The 16,448-nt window shown below is 37.0% G+C and overlaps 1 pseudogene; it reads left to right on the top strand.

Annotated features, from left to right (window-relative positions):
* The window catches only part of LOC107705360 (WD repeat-containing protein 27-like), a 52,569-nt pseudogene that overhangs the window by 33,134 nt on the left and 2,987 nt on the right, over nt 1-16,448 (top strand).

Raw genomic sequence — 16,448 nt, forward strand, 5'->3', positions numbered from 1 at the left:
CTGGTCCAGCTAACCAATCACAGCACACACTGGTCCAGCTAACCAATCACAGCACACACTGGTCCAGCTAACCAATCACAGCACACACTGGTCCAGCTAACCAATCACAGCACACACTGGTCCAGCTAACCAATCACAGCACACACTGGTCCAGCTAACCAATCACAGCACACACTGACCCAGCTAACCAGTCACAACACACACTGGCCCAGCTAACCAATCACAGCACACACTGGCCCAGCTAACCAATCACAGCACACACTGGCCCAGCTAACCAATCACAAGACACACTGGCCCAGCTAACCAATCACAGCACACACTGGCCCAGCTAACCAATCACAGCACACACTGGCCCAGCTAACCAATCACAGCACACACTGGCCCAGCTAACCAATCACAACACACACTGGCCCAGCTAATCAATCACAACACACACTGGCCCAGCTAATCAATCACAACACACACTGGCCCAGCTAACCAATCACAGCACACACTGGCCCAGCTAACCAATCACAGCACACACTGGCCCAGCTAACCAATCACAACACACACTGACCCAGCTAACCAATCGCAGCACATTTTGTATTTCAGAAGGCGGGCCTTCATTTGATACAGGAACTGTTCGAACCGTTCATGCCAGACTGAGGAGAGAGGTGTTGTAATAATGTAAAATATGTGAAAAATAATGTGTTTTTCGAACAACCTAGTATGAGAGCCTGTTCTAGTACACCCCCAAAACAAAATCAAGACTTTGTAAAAGAGCATAATAGGACCCCTTTAAGAACAGGAGTTTTTCTTTCTTTTATCTCTTAATGGAGTTGAATCTGTAAAGACAGTGTCAACTATAGACAGTAGTCTAGCTCCAAAGCCTAAGGTTAAATGTATAATTTCTGCACCAAATGGAATTTCAAAGTTTCTCTAGAAAATTCTTTGCAAAGCCTTGATTTGAAGTATAGATAGATGGATGGATGGATGGATGGATAGATGGATAGCAGGTTGGGAAGACTGCATTAAAATGTGCAGAAAATTTACACCACAAATACTATCTAGAGGGGAATCTGAGAGGAACCTACAATCATCTCTGTTTCGCTGGACCACTTTTTTCCTTGACCACTTTAGTTCTCCCTCTCTGAGTATGTCTTATCATATCCAGCAGCTGCATCACATTTACTGCTGAGCTTCTCCATGTCTTATGTCTTTTGCCAGAATTGTCAAAACTATTCGCTCATATGAGGAAAACAGTGGGATATCCATACTTTCATGGTGTTCTGTTGTTAAAAGAGCTCTGAGAAAAAAGTATCTTTCAGAGAGCTGTTGTCCCAATGACCTTGAAAAAAAAACTGTGGATGTTACTCAACAATTTCATGAAAAATGACTTGCGATACTGGACTTTGTCTCATGCGAACGCTCATGAATGACCTAGATTTTGGTTTTCACAGAGAAGATTTGGCCCTATTTCTAGGTCAATTGAACACAACTTGATTAGTTTCAAGTAAAATTGATTATGTGAATGTTTTTATACAGATGGTCAAATGTCCTTGCTTCCACTGAAGCACAAGATGCTCTTTGGTTTATTCTTACATCATGCTGGAGAACATGATGATCAGATTTTACACAAACTTGTGGAGTTCATGCATCTTAAGCTGTCATTAAATATACAAGCAATTAGCTTTTTTTTTTTTTTATAATCCAAAATCATAATCCCAATTTTGAACTGAATATTTTTAGTCTTTTTGAACAATTGGTTTTCCATATGTGTCACCATTTGCTCCATCAATGTGGGAGGACTGCTGTCTCTGCTCTGTTTCTGTATGCGTGTTTAGTCTTTGCTCAAGTCAGTGGAATAATATGTGTGTGTTGATAGCTGTTATTAATCGCCGGCACTGGGTAAAGCAGGACAGTATTGAGAAGATCTCCACAGCACCGCCCGCTTTCCAGTGTTTCTTGGAAGCCAAACGGAGACAACAGTAGTGAGCTACTATGCTGTTATTTGTGGCTGTCTTGAGACTTCCTTAAGCCAGATGAATTTGTTGATGCATTTTATATTTCACAAGATAATCACAGAAAAAAGGAACTCTATCATCACCCCATTATTGCATTAATTTCAAGCCACATTATGTTTAAGCCATAAACAACAAATACAAGTATGATCAACAAAAAGTGATTGATTTTGACCACATCTAGAAGAGAGGACATGGAAAACATGGCAAGTTGTGCTATTTTCCTAAACTTTTAACCATCTGTGTTGCCATTACATATCAGAAGCAGTTTAAGAGGATAGTTTACCCCAAAATAAAAATTCTGTCATTTACCCACTGTCATTTCTTCTGTGGAAAGTACAATAAGAGTCAAAATGATGTACAGTGAGAGTCCAAATCTGGATGGTATGGACAAAAAAAACCAAAGAGAACTTTTTCAAAATAACTTATTTTGTGTTCCATAGAAGAAAGAAATGCATATACATTTGGAACAACATGGTTAAGAAACATTGACAAAATGTTGTTGGTAGCTGGTTAGGATAAAACTTGATCAGGAAAGAGCTTTAATTGATCGTTGCATCTTATTTGGACACAGTGTTTGCAGATCTCATGGGCCTCCTATCTGTTGAACATTCAGTTTTGCATGTGAAGCTAAAGCAAGCTGAAGTTGATTTGTAAGTTGTTCTAGATAAGGCCATCTGCTAAATGCCTTAAATATACACATAATTGGATGTTGCAAAAACCTGTTAGCGATCTCTGGCTCCTTTCTGGCACTGAGACCTGTGTCTTCTACAGAACACTCTCAGTGTATTTCCTAAGAGGCCTGAATAAGAAACATATGGAGGTATCCGACCAGTCTGCTGGCATACATCTCCTGCGTTTATCTGTGTTAATGACAGATACTGTAGATTTTCTGCACATCATCTATATGGCATTATTAACCTTTTCATTTATTTAATGGTGTAAGTGATATGCTGTAAATCCTTGTTAAAGAACGATTACGCCACCATTCAAAAGGTTGGGACTGTTAAACATTTTTTATGTATGTGAAAGAAGTCTCTCAAATACTGAAGCTAAAGACATTGTGTGAAAGTTTGTGATTTTACAAAGTGTGTGAATATGTAATGAGGCAAGCAGTTTAGTTAATATTGATGTGAATAATGTTTCATTTGCTGTGCTGAAACTGTTTTTTAACTTTTCTTCCAGGCCTATATATATGACACACGCAGCAGCAACTTTCTCCATAAACTGCCGAAACACTCTGAAACGGTCCTGAATGTGGCTTTCAACCCTGCCAATCCAGAGGTAAAAACTTATTAATCAAGAACTCTAATACAACTCATTTTACTGTACAATACAATACCAGTACAGCTAATGACTAGTGTTAAAGCTTTAAGTCATTTTAGTCACCAATTGCATTTATTTTGTCTGCCAATAGGCTTAAGAAACAAGACCAATCACACAACCTGAAAGTTATTAAATTGACCTGAAATTATCTACAAAACTATTTGTATATTACCTGCTTTGGGCTGAATTAATTGTAGGTTTTAATTATAAGGATTAAAAGTTTAATAGATTAGGATTCTAAATATTGTAGAAACTTAATTTGCTGTAAAGTAGATTTGTATCGTGAAAAGCGCTATACAAATAAACTTGAATTGAATTGAATTGATTCTAGAACATATATCAATACAATACTTTTTTTTTTTGAGAAATATCAATGCAATGCTGCCTTGCAAGCACTGTAATCTAGCATTGTTCCAAAACTAAGTGAGCTGCCATGCTGTTTTTTACCTACATAGGCAACTACCTTCTAAGTCAACATCCTAACCATCATGGAACCAAGTAAGTAACTAATTTGGAAGCTCTACTTGCATGTTTCTTACACAAAGAGCATGGGAGATTTGACTCATTATTGATTTCAGTTATGTTTGACATTAAAGGGGTCATATGATGCGATTTCAATTTTTCCTTTCAAGCCCGTTCTCAAGGCCGCCCGCCACCGCTCACTGTAGCCGCCGGCCTCCGCTCACTCTAGCCCGCCGCCGCTCACTAAGGCCCGCCGGCCTCCGCTCACTCTAGCCCGCCGTGTGAAACTACCCAATCACAAATGCAGACATGATTTTATGTTTACGTGGTGCTATGCAACACAACGCAAAAAAAAGACAGTATAAGTCATTATAATCCATAATTATGTCCCCACTGGATGCAACAAATGCATCGTTTATAATGGGTTTTAATGTTTTTGTCTCGTCACTCCGGCCGGGTCAAGGCATCCCAATATGGTAAGGGGCGTAACATTTCCGTCACACGCTTGAGGTATTCGGCCAATCACAAAGCATTGGATAGCTGGCCAATCACAGCTCACCTCGCTTTTTCAGACCGATGAGCTTTGTAAAAATCGACGCTTTTCAGAAAGGCGGGCATAGAGGAGAAACAATAATGTACAGTATGTGGAAAATAATGTGTTTTTTGAACCTTAAACCGCATAAACACATTTCATTACACCAAATACACAAAATAATGTTCTTTTTAGCAACATCATATGACCCCTTTAAGAATCCATTTTAATTACAGTACACAATTAAAATGTATATTCTGCACTTCTTTTGCCTCGTCTGCTGGACTTTTTTTTTTTTTTTGTGCATTCTGGGATTGTCCTCCCAACAAAGGATACATGCTGTCCTGCCTTAATTAGAAAAAGGTGTGGTAACATCTGCAAAATTTCAATTAAATTTTCTAGGCAAAAAACGCCTATTGTCAGCAGTGTAGACCACAAAGCAGCTTTCTGTTGGTCAACGTGGCAAATTTGTGAGAAACTTCAACCCAGTGCAAAATCTGCATAGGGAAATATTCTTGGTCCTGTGGATTCCCATTGAAATAACTGGATTTCACAAAAGTTGAACAATGGTAACAGTTGTGACTGCAAGTTTAAGCTGAAACCAGATATCTTTTTTTTTTTTTTTAAGATTTATTTTTGGCATTTTTGCCCTTTATTGCGATAGGACGGTATGATGACAGGAAGCGAAGTGGGAGAGAGAGGGTGGATGGAATCAGGAAAGGTCTGTGAGCCGGGACTCAAACTCGGAACGCCCAAAGTGCAATGGCGCTATATATGTATATGGCGCCAACAAAACCAGATATCTTTTGGAACAGCCTTTGTGTTATGCTACCTCTGTATGCAGATCTCTCGATTTTGGAACAGAGCCCCTCTGTACATTTTATAACTGTTTGTGTGTACTTTTTTTTGTGGTCTTGAATTTTGCTTTGCTTCTAACCACAAGGAGTATAAATGACAGATAGATTCCCTTCCATCTCAAATGTGACATAGATTACAATAACATAAGGTATGAAGGTATTGAAAAGAAGAATCTCTTCGACTACTGAATGGGATTCTTTTATTCCAGCCTATCTTATTGAGTGCAGCTGAATATGTTTTACAGTGTGTGTTTTGTCCCGCTGCCTTGCTGTGGGACCTATGAGGAACCCCATCTTCCTTTCACCGTTAAATGAATCCACAGAAACAGGTTCCACAGGGGGGTTTCAAGCAGCGAATCAAAGCTTGTGTCGGGAGATCGCTGTAAGACACAGCATGAGCCTTTACACCCCTCGCTCGGTCCAGTGTGTCCTCACCTCGGTCCCTGTTCTCCAACACAACTCAACACATTACTCACACTGGCCTGTTACAGTCATCATACTGCTATTTTAATAAACAGAGTCCTCATATCGAATGGTAGTCATATGCATTCCAACAAACGTCTTTGTTTCATTCTCATGTTCATATGAAAGTTTTTGCCAACTGTGCTAAAGGTGTGTTTTGAGGAAGAAACTTTTTTTTTGCGGGGGGGGGGTATATTCTTTGAGTAACGTTGGAGATATTATGTGTTGTGTTCCTGTGTGTATGGAGGACTGTGAATCAATTATATGTACTCTGCTAAGGTTGTTATTTTAGGCACAGGAGAGCTCTAAAACAACCTTAATGCAACTTTTTCAAAGGTTGAAGAGTCCAGCAGGTTCAAGGGTCCAGTGAGTCCGTCCTGATTTAGTAGCTATGGATTGAGCAATATAGTTGCAATGTTACAAAATTACTGTAGTGACAGATCTTTTCTTCTGTATTGTGACATACATCCAGGTGAAACGTTTTACCGAAAAGAAAAAATGTAGGGCGTGGAATTTGTTCAATGCAATGGCTGTTGATTGAATCAGTTCTGAATGCAAGCTTGCAGTCGATTTTAAGAAAGGGCCAGGTTTTATGCGGACAAAATAAATGGATAAATAAAACTGCATGCATGAATAATTCAAAATAAGATCAATAACATGCATTTAAAAATAGACAGGATGAATTTCCCTTTCAAGTAGTCTTTAAAAGAACAGTTTACCCTAAAATTTCAACTCTGCCTTTGTTTACTCACCCTCAGGTTGTATGACCCTCTTTTGTGGAACATTAAAGTCACAATGTTATGCGAACATGAGGATCAAACAAAGACGTTTGTTGGAGTGCATGTGGAGCAAAAGAACGTTTTTGTTGAAGTTTTTCCTCCGAGTCGGGGCTGAGACTTTGAGGTCTCAAAAAGGATGCATTTCAGTTTTTTTTGTGTGACGAACATTTAAGTCTTTATTCCTTGATAATTCATTGCATTCCCCATTCATTATAATTTAAATGAGAAAAGAAAGACATTGGTTTGGAACAACATGACAGGACTTTAATTTTTGGGTGAACTATGTCTTTAAATAACAAATTAGCAATCTCACTGTAACCGTTTTTGATCAGTGGTGGATGCGAACGTGCTGTAACCTTGGACAGTGGAACACAGGGAGGGGTGAGTGGTAATTTACAGGGCTGTAAAATGTATTCTTTGGTTTAGTGCTACAGGACGTTTTTGCGAGGAAAAGTGTGATTCATGCATTGCAAATGTGTGGGATTTATAAAGCGCTCTGAAGTGAGCTCAGCGTGTGCTCACGTCTCTGATTCTCTGGGCCATGGGAGGGAGATGTGATCGGGAGGGAGATCTTCCTTGATGGGAAATAGATGCTTGGTTATCATCTGGTCAGTATATCAACAGAAGAGCTGAAGCTGTCTGAAGTCTTGCCTTGTCTCTGGCCCTTGGGCGAATGCTTTCCATTAAGGGCTTCGGTGCATTGAAACCTCAGGGCTATGACATCTTTGGCAGGCAAACGCTAGTGATTTAAACAATCAGATCAAATACTTTACCAACCTCTACAGGTACATATTTTATATTACACAGACTTTCTGTTACAGTATTAAATGAATGTTTCGTGCTCTTGAATATCTCATAATCTCCGTTACAGTGACCCCAAAATAATTTTGGGGACATTTAAACCACAATTATGGTGCATTGCAAACCAATGGTGTCTGCAGACAAACGATGCTAGAGTTTATCTCATAAATTACTTTACTTGTTTTAAAGCTTTTTTGCTGTGGTTCCCAACTGCTCCCAAGATGATTTTAGTGACTGTATGAAGTTAGTTCTCATAGTTGTCTTATAGCAAAATAACCACAGGTGTAGTTCATCACACTAACATGGACAAATATATATTTCTCTTTTTAATTTGTGAAATTTTTGCCTAGAAACTTTTTTTGAAAATAAAGCTCTTTATTTAAAAAAAATGCCTCTTAGTTTGATATTTCATTTATAGCAATGCCATATGACTTTGAAGGATTGTTTACTCAAAAAAAGGAAAATACTGTCATCATACTGTCTTTCCAAATCTACAGTATATGCTATGCTATGTTATGTTATAGCAGTCATTACTTCAGAAATCATTACAGTCAGAAATCCTTCTAATATGCTGATTTGGCGCTCCAGAAACATTTCTTATGAATAGAAGGTCCGGAAGAACAGCATCTTGCATCTTACTTTTTATTGTGAATTTTTTTTTTTTTTTGTCCTTTTGGACCTTCAAATTCCCTGATCACTACTGTTGTTGTATAGAAAAATTATATGTGAAGATTCTTTAAAATTTTGTTTTTGTGTTACATAGAAAAAATACCAGCAATTGGGTTTGGAACAGCGTATGTAAATAATGTATGTAAATAGAGACAGAATGCTTTATTTTGTTCTCTAGCTTTATTTCATTAAATCAGTGCCCAAGTAGTGTTTTTTGGACAAGGCTTTAAAATAGCCCATCGCCTTCACTCTGGCTGTCTTATTTCTTGACCTCATGACCCCTGTGCCTTTGCTCAGCGCTTTTAGAACTTCTTAATCATTTGTATAAATTCAACCCTTTATCTGTCCATGTCATGACTTCCCGAAGCATCTTGGACTCAGACAGACACCTTTTGGATTCCCAGCACTAGTTGTTGTTCCAGTACCTCTGCGCCGTAACTCAACTATCTGTCAAATGCAGAGCATTCCTTATCAGAGCGGAAAAAATGTGTGCTCATCTCTGCTACATTCTGTTTATGAATTAGGAATGGGGAATCTTTGAGAGATGAGCAGTTGTCGGAACAGAATAACAAACAGGCTTTCCTGTGAAGCTACATTATGTTCAAGACATGATGCTGACTTTAAAGGATTAGAAATTCCAAACCTTTATGACTTTCTTTTTTCTGTTGAAGACAAAAGATATTTTGAATATCAACATTGAATAAAAACACAGAGTCATTTTTCACCAAGCTAACTATCATTTATTTGCTTCATAGATAAGATTTGTAATATTTAATTCAATGTCAAGAGTTATTTTATTGTTTTTAAGGGTCATTGCAAACACCTGACTGTAGATCCAGTGGCTTTTATGGAAGACATTCCAGAAGGCTGAAGGCATTGAGTTATTTTTTCTGATGTTACCCCGCAAACAAGAAAAACAGATAATATTTGTACATGGCCGCTTTATGGTTTTGAATAAGATGTATGAGAAGATTTGTTGTAAATGATTTAAAAGCCTGTTTTTATTATAGTTGCACTATTCCCTATGGCTTATTGTCCTGGAAAAATCATTAAAACAGAAGGATTATAGTCAGAGAAAGATAATGAGAATAGAAAATCAAGTCCAAATCTAGGTCAAAATTTGTCTTTGTGAAAAATGAGAACTTTTGTGTGCAGTCTATCAATGTGTGACCACACATCAAGCTGAAAGGGTCCTGGATAAACGATTGAAAACCCCGTGAATGATTTACAAACATTGTGGTTGTGTAGATGACATTAATTGGTCACACCAATCACGTCTTTCTGGGGAATCTGTATTGTAAATATGACTGCGAGTCTTGTACAAAGCCACATCGTGTCATCTTTCAGAGATCCCCAAATGATTTATCTCACTTTCATGTAAACACAGAAAATATAAAACTGAATTACAGACTTTGACAGCGCATGCTGTGAATGATCCATTGGAGCATCTGTTTAAAAGTTGGAGTGTGTAGGAGGTCAGGATGTAGCACTTAAAATAATCAGCGTGAGCTTTTGAAACAATTACTTGTCTGAGGCCAGAAACAGATGCAGCATCATATTTCGTGGAGATGGCCCTAAAAAACCCTTCCATACTGAAGTACAGACTCTAGTGTGATGGTTATGTATTAGCCCTGACAAAACAGAATGTCATGCACCTGCTCTGCATTAGGTGCTCAACACCACATTTCTCGAATGATGTCCCTTTGGATGGTGTGAAGGGACATCAGGTGGTATAAAGTTGGGCATTGTTAAAGCTTGCTTTTTTAAGTCAGGGGTCCACAGTGGTTCTGCAGAGGATCCACCAGTTATTTGAACAAATTTTTATGAATTGTTTAGAAAAAAAACATGCATACTGTTCAAACATTTGGAGTCAGTGACCTTTTTTAAAGAAATTAATGCTTTTATTCAGCCAGGGTTGTATTAAATTGATCAAAGAGACAGTAAATTCATTTATAATATTACAAAGAAAATTTTTTTTTTTTTCACACACACACAAAAAAAGTTAATCAGCACAACTGTTTTCAACATTGATATTACAAAAAAAAAAGTTTCTTGAGCACCAAATCAGCATATTAGAATGATTTCTGAAGGATCATGTGACACTGAAGACTGGAGTCTTATGAAAATTCAGCTTTTCCATCACAGGAATAAATTATTTAAAAATATATTCATATACAAAACAGTTATTTTAAATTGTAATAATATTTCACAATATTACTTTTTTTATTTTTTTATTTGTTATAGTATTTTTGATCAAATCGATTGATAAAATAAATGTATCCTTGGTAAACATATAAGAGACTGCTTTCAAAGACATTATAAAATCTTACTGACCCTAGACTGTAGTGTATTTTAAGTATATGACTCCATGATTATTTTAAAGCCGTTGCAATTTAAAAATAACAAGTATGTAAATGCTTTAATGGAAAGCTATGCATATTATTATAGGGAGGATTAAAATACAACACTCAATTTTATACTTTTTTATTACTCGTTTTTATACTTTTATGTATTTTTATATAATTTCAGTCATGACAACTCAGGATAGATTGTAAAATCTTTATTAATGTAAATGAATGTGCATAGGTTTGGTCTTAGCAGACTATATCTGCTACACTTCTGCTGCAGAGCAAGTAGACTTGCTATTGCTAAATGCTCAGATCATAAAATTGAAAAGAAACATGCTGCTGCTAGAGAGAGGAAGATCCCCATAGCAGATCCGGGCAGGTGGTGCTGGGGAGGCGGTGGGCTAAGATGAGGACAAACATAGCGCACAGACATAGCATTCATTAAAAATGTGGTTATATAGGTAAATGGCAATGAGTTATAACGTGAATCCGATTGGCTGGGAATATTGAACTGAATGAACCAATTGGAATGCAAATAGAATTTCATGGCTGAACTATTCATATGTCCCGGGGGGCCCTGCTCTCTATCCACTAGGGGTCCTTGACCTGAAAAAAATAAATAAATGCAGTGCTTTTGATGGTTCTGTATTTGAGTATAATGTCCATACAGAGTAGGATGTACCTGTGGCACATGTCTATAGTGTCATCATCTCTAGCCTAACCTGGTCAGCTTCTTAGCTGTTTTGTTGTTTGAGTCTGAATGTCAGAACGGTGTGATTTTTTTTCTTCTTCTAAAAGAGATGATTTGAACACTATTTTTCATCCTCATTTCCATGCAACAGCAATGAATAGGGACTGAAGCTTTTAAGCTTCAAAAAGTTTGCAGCTGCAACATATCATTAAAGTAGGCTTCTGAAGCAATACAACAGGTTTACTTGAAGAACAAAACCAAAATTAAACTCATTATTCATTGAGCTCTAGCAAGAGAAGTACAGTCCAATTCATGAATGAAAGATTCTTTTAAGTAGAATCCTTTCAGTGACTCGGTTGATCCAGTTGACAGAGGTTAACAGCTCTGAAGGGCAATATTATCAGTAACTAGGTCCAGATTTGTCTCACACAAAGCTATTGGTTAGCTTCAGAAGATTTTATGAGACTTTTATGGTGCTTTTGTATTATTTGTGAAGCTTTTGAAGCTTATATCCCCATTATGAGACCAAAAATATGCCATGTTCCTATTTTGGGGGGAAAAATATAAACATGCATCTTTGGGGCGTCTTCATTTTTGAAGGTCTCTGATCCAGAAAGTGGTTCAGTGTTCATTCCTTTTGATAGGTATAATCACAACCAGTCCCATATTATGTCTTAAATTTTCCAGTGTGAATTGGTCCTTGTGTTTTGAGCTGGTATTGATATGCACATGGCTTTAGGATTTGCATGCACTGTTTTGCTCGTTTTCTTTGTCCTGTTCCAAGCTCTTATTCATTCAGATTTCCAAGACTGGAAGTGGAAAGTCTTAGTGGTCGCTGTTGTACTGGCTCCGATACAGAGTTCTGTCATGACAACTCTCGGAGGGATTGGCATGGTAATGTACATAACAATGTTAATGTATTTGGTCTTGGCGGAATAGATCTGTGGTGTTTAAAAGCTCAGTTCATAAGTCAGCATGCATTCACTCACAGGTCTCATTTCAATCGGACGTATAGTGGACACTTTATTAGGAGGAATGCGGTTAGATATTCAATTTGATATCCAGTTCCAATTTGAAATGTACTCTGTCACTCAAACCTGCATGCATTTTTACTCACACAAACAGTGAAATGTGCTAAAGTTTCTTTTCCATGTTTACTGCATAGTGTTTCCCATAGAGTTTTAATGGCAACTCTACAATTCTTTTCTCTCCTCTTTAAAACATACAGTGGCCCCAAACAATATTTGGACACCAAAGTCACACTTAATATCATACAGTACACTCTAAAAAATGCTGGGTTAAATACAACCCAGTGCTGGGTAAAATATGGACAAACCCAGCAACTGGGTTGTTTTGACCCAGCGGTTGGGTTAAATGTTTAAGCCAACCTTCTGGGTGGTTGGCTTAAACATTTAACCCAACCGCTGGGTCAAAACAACCCAATTGCTGGGTTTGTCCATATTTTACCCAGCACTGGGTTGTTTTTAACCCAGCATTTTTTAGAGTGCAGTAGGTGCACTTTACAAGCAAAATATTAATCAGGTTTGCTAGGTTTTGAATAATAGAAATTAAGACAAAAAGCATTTGGGCATTTTGTACTTGTCAACCGTAAACGGAACATATATAATTAACTACACTTGTGTGAATTCATACATCCAATAAAAAAAATCATCTTTGGACCAGTTGGTTTAAAAAGGCACTGAAAAAGGTATGACAAATAAATGCTGTTTTTCATCAAAGAATCCTTAAAAGTGATCAAATGAAACATAAGTGGCACAACTTTTTAATACTGATGATAAAAAAAAATTTCTTAATCACCAAATCAGCATATTAGAATGATTTCTGAATGATCATGTGACACTGAAGACAGGAGTAATGATGCTGAAAATTCAGCTTTGCCATCACAGGAATAAACTGCATTTTAAAATCTTTTAAAATAGAAGCAGTTTTTTAAAATTGTAACAATATTTTAAAATCCTGTTTTACTGTATTTTTAATCAAGTAAATTCAGCCTTGGTGAGTAAACTATAAAAGTAAGTCAGATGGCTCAGAAAAGTGAATTTAATTTTGAAACCATGCTGAGCAATATTCGGTTGCAGATGCCACTTGCTTTGATGTTTTCTATATAATACAATGGCATTCAGGCTTTTTTTTTTTTTTTGTGACTTGAATTTCCAAATACTTTTTGAGGCCACTGTATATTATTTCTGCACATTCAGCGGTATTTGTCTTTAAGTTGTAGCACATGGATTTTGGAAGCTATGTGTGACGAGAAAGAGTTATATCTTTAGACAGAGGCTGGATTTTATTGCATAAACAGCTGTAGCTGTATCTCTTGGCTGCTTTTTGGTCATAAGTTTGGAGAGACATTTAGTGCAGTGGAAGCCATTTTGCATAGAATAATACAGAATCTTAAGGTCATCCTTTCAACCTTTCACAAAAAAAAAAAATATTTTTGCCTTCTTAGATTAAGCAAAATGTATGTTTATATTATTTATATTTATATTATTTTTATATTTAGATTTCGTTATTTTTAATTTCTTAGTTTTTGAAATAAATTATATTTTAGAAATACATGGTCAGCAGTTGGCCCTCAGCACAAAAAAAAAAAATATTTTTGCCTTCTTAGATTAAGCAAAATGTATGTTTATATTATTTATATTTTTATTATTTTTATATTTAGATTTCGTTATTTTTAATTTCTTAGTTTTTGAAATAAATTATATTTTAGAAATACATGGTCAGCAGTTGGCCCTCAGCATCGTAGTGTAACTGGCCACTTTATAGTATTTAAAATGAGGTTATCATCCCATTTTGCACTGCAGTTGCTGTCTGTAATGCTTCAGTGGTCTCTGCCAAAGTAGATGTCATCCTCATTCCAGGACATTCCCCATTTTAATGTATTTCAGGTGTAAGATTCTCCTAGCATAGGTTTTTCCTCTGCTAATTCAATTTTCCGTCTCACTCACTTTTGTAATGTTAAGCTATGTGATGTCAAAAAGTAGCTTTTTGTGTTTATGCTAGACCTATTATTCATATAACAAGACAAGGGAAGATATTGCAGTCAGCCTCTGTAACCTACGTTTGCTTATTATTCAGCCACTTACAGAAGTTCCTATTGTGAATGGTCATATTTAATTCAATTATTCAAGTTAAGTTCCTTTTTTTTTCAAAACAAAACTTTTTGTGTTATTTGGACATTTAAGGATGAGTCGTTGCTGGCAGATGAAGAAGGTAAGAAAAATGTCTTTTAAACAGTGGTTTGCACACATGAAGATATCGGTGTGTGACTTACACCTTTGGTGTCCAAATAGCACAACTACTATGTATTATTCTAAAAGTATCCCTTTGAGTTGGCCTTGATTTCTCACAGCTTGACCACCTAACTTGAGTGAGAGAGACTTTCTGTTCAGGCAGACACTACCAATAAGCCAAGTCTGAGATGTTCCTGTGGAAGTTAGTGCAGAGGTGTGACCTTTCTGTGACATTAACAGATGTCTTGTGTGCAGGTTCTCCAGAAGAGTTGCTAGCACCCTACCTGCGTGAGAACCTGCATGCAAAAATCAGTGCAGGTCTGCATACTTGAAAATTACGATTATAGGAAATCATTCAGTTGTCCCTTTCTTTTGTGAACTTTTGTTTGATTAATGATGATATTGTTATTTAAAATTTTAAAGTTTAGTTTAAAAATGTTAAGCCTATTTTCAAAATAAAAAAAATACTGAATAAAAATCCCAACATTTTATTTACTCTATACTGTTAAAAAGTTTGGGATCAGTAAGATTTTTTTTTTAAGAGGAAATTAATACTTTTATTCAGTAAGGACACATTGAATTAATCAAAATAAACAGTAAAGACATTTATAATTTTACAAATCAAATAAATGCTGTTCCTTTGAACTTCTTTTCTTCTGTTCTTTTGAAGGAATCCTGAAAAAAACGTATCATGATTTTAAAGGGATACTCCACCCCAAAATTAAGTTTTGTCATTAATCACTTACCCCCATGTCGTTCCAAACCCGTAAAAGCTTCGTTCGTCTTCGGAACACAATTTAAGATATTTTGGATGAAAACCGGGAGGCTTGTGACTGTCCCATAGACTGCCAAGTAAATTACACTGTCAAGGTCCAGAAAAGTATGAAAGACATCGTCAGACTAAAGACGTCGTTAAAACAGTCGACGTGACTACAGTGGTTCTTCAATAATTTTATGAAGCGACGAGAATACTGCGCAAAAACAAAACAAAAATAATAACTTTATTCAGCAATCTCTTCTCTTCCCTGTCATTATCCTTACGCGGTTAACGCAGTAAGCACAGTGAAGGCTTCCGTGTTGTACGTCCGAACGCCGGTTCATTATTGGCCAAAGCTGCACATGTGAGCAGCGCGACGCATGCGTGTGATGCTGATGCAGGAGCCGTCCAATAATGAGCCGGCGGGGTTCACGTATTGAACCCGTGTTTTAGCGCCACTCAGTGGACATTTCTCTTTGAAACTGTGGCGAAACGTGCAGTAAGGTACGTAAAAACGGTGTTGCAGAAAAGCACCCAGACGTACGTATTTTTATGAGACTGGGTTGGGATCTTGAGAGTTTGGGTGGCGTTTCTGTCAATGGAGGCCTCTCTGAGCCATCGGATTTGATCAAAAATATCTTAATTTGTGTTCTGAAGATGAACGAAGGTCTTAGGGGTGTGGAATGACACAAGGGTGAGTAATTAATGACAGAATTTTCATTTTTGGGTGAACTAACCCTTTAAAAAGTCTTTGGATACAAAGTACAACATGATTTCCGATTGTGAATTGTGTAGAATTAGTGAATGGTCAAGCATACTAAATAAATTTTCTCGCCCAGTTTTGCCAAAGAAGCTAATATCCATGGTAAAATAAGAGTCTGAGCCCAGCAGGATGGCATATTTTCCTGCTTGAATAACTCTTGTGGCTTTGGGAATTGGCAGTGGCACTGTCAGTTTGCTTTGTCTCTGCTCTCAGCTTTTCCCTCTGAGAGTCTACACATTTTTGGAAACACCCCTCTATATACTGACACCAGCCCTGAGGCAGCTGGCTTTATTCCTCAGAGCAGATCATTCAAAGCAATTCAGACGGTTATGCCAGGCCGCTATTTGGCAGAAGAAGGTTTTGTGTCATTTTATATGTTCTCATAATTCTAATCACTTTTTTTTTAAAGACAGGTTTAGAGCAACTGAGCAATTAAACTGAGTAATTGAGTCTTCACAGCTTCAAGGTGCCTTAGTGGATTTTCTCTGTGACTTCAGGGTAATCTGAGATGTAATAGGATTTTGCTGAAAATACAGAATTTTTTAATGGAAGTAAAGGAGACTTTTGAACACCACTGTATGTTTGATTTCTTTTCTTTACTTGTTCCTTTCTTTTCTTTATTTGCGTTTATATTAATTTCCGGTATCTAAGACCCTGCTGTTTTCCTAAAATGTATGCTTTAGGCCTATAATTTTAATATTTGTCGGTAGCGTACTGTATCTGGCCCTCGATTCCCATATTTCTTGG

The sequence above is a fragment of the Sinocyclocheilus rhinocerous genome, unplaced genomic scaffold (assembly GCF_001515625.1).
Source record: "Sinocyclocheilus rhinocerous isolate Xijiao unplaced genomic scaffold, SAMN03320098_v1.1 scaffold564, whole genome shotgun sequence".
In the NCBI taxonomy this organism is placed as follows: domain Eukaryota; kingdom Metazoa; phylum Chordata; class Actinopteri; order Cypriniformes; family Cyprinidae; genus Sinocyclocheilus; species Sinocyclocheilus rhinocerous.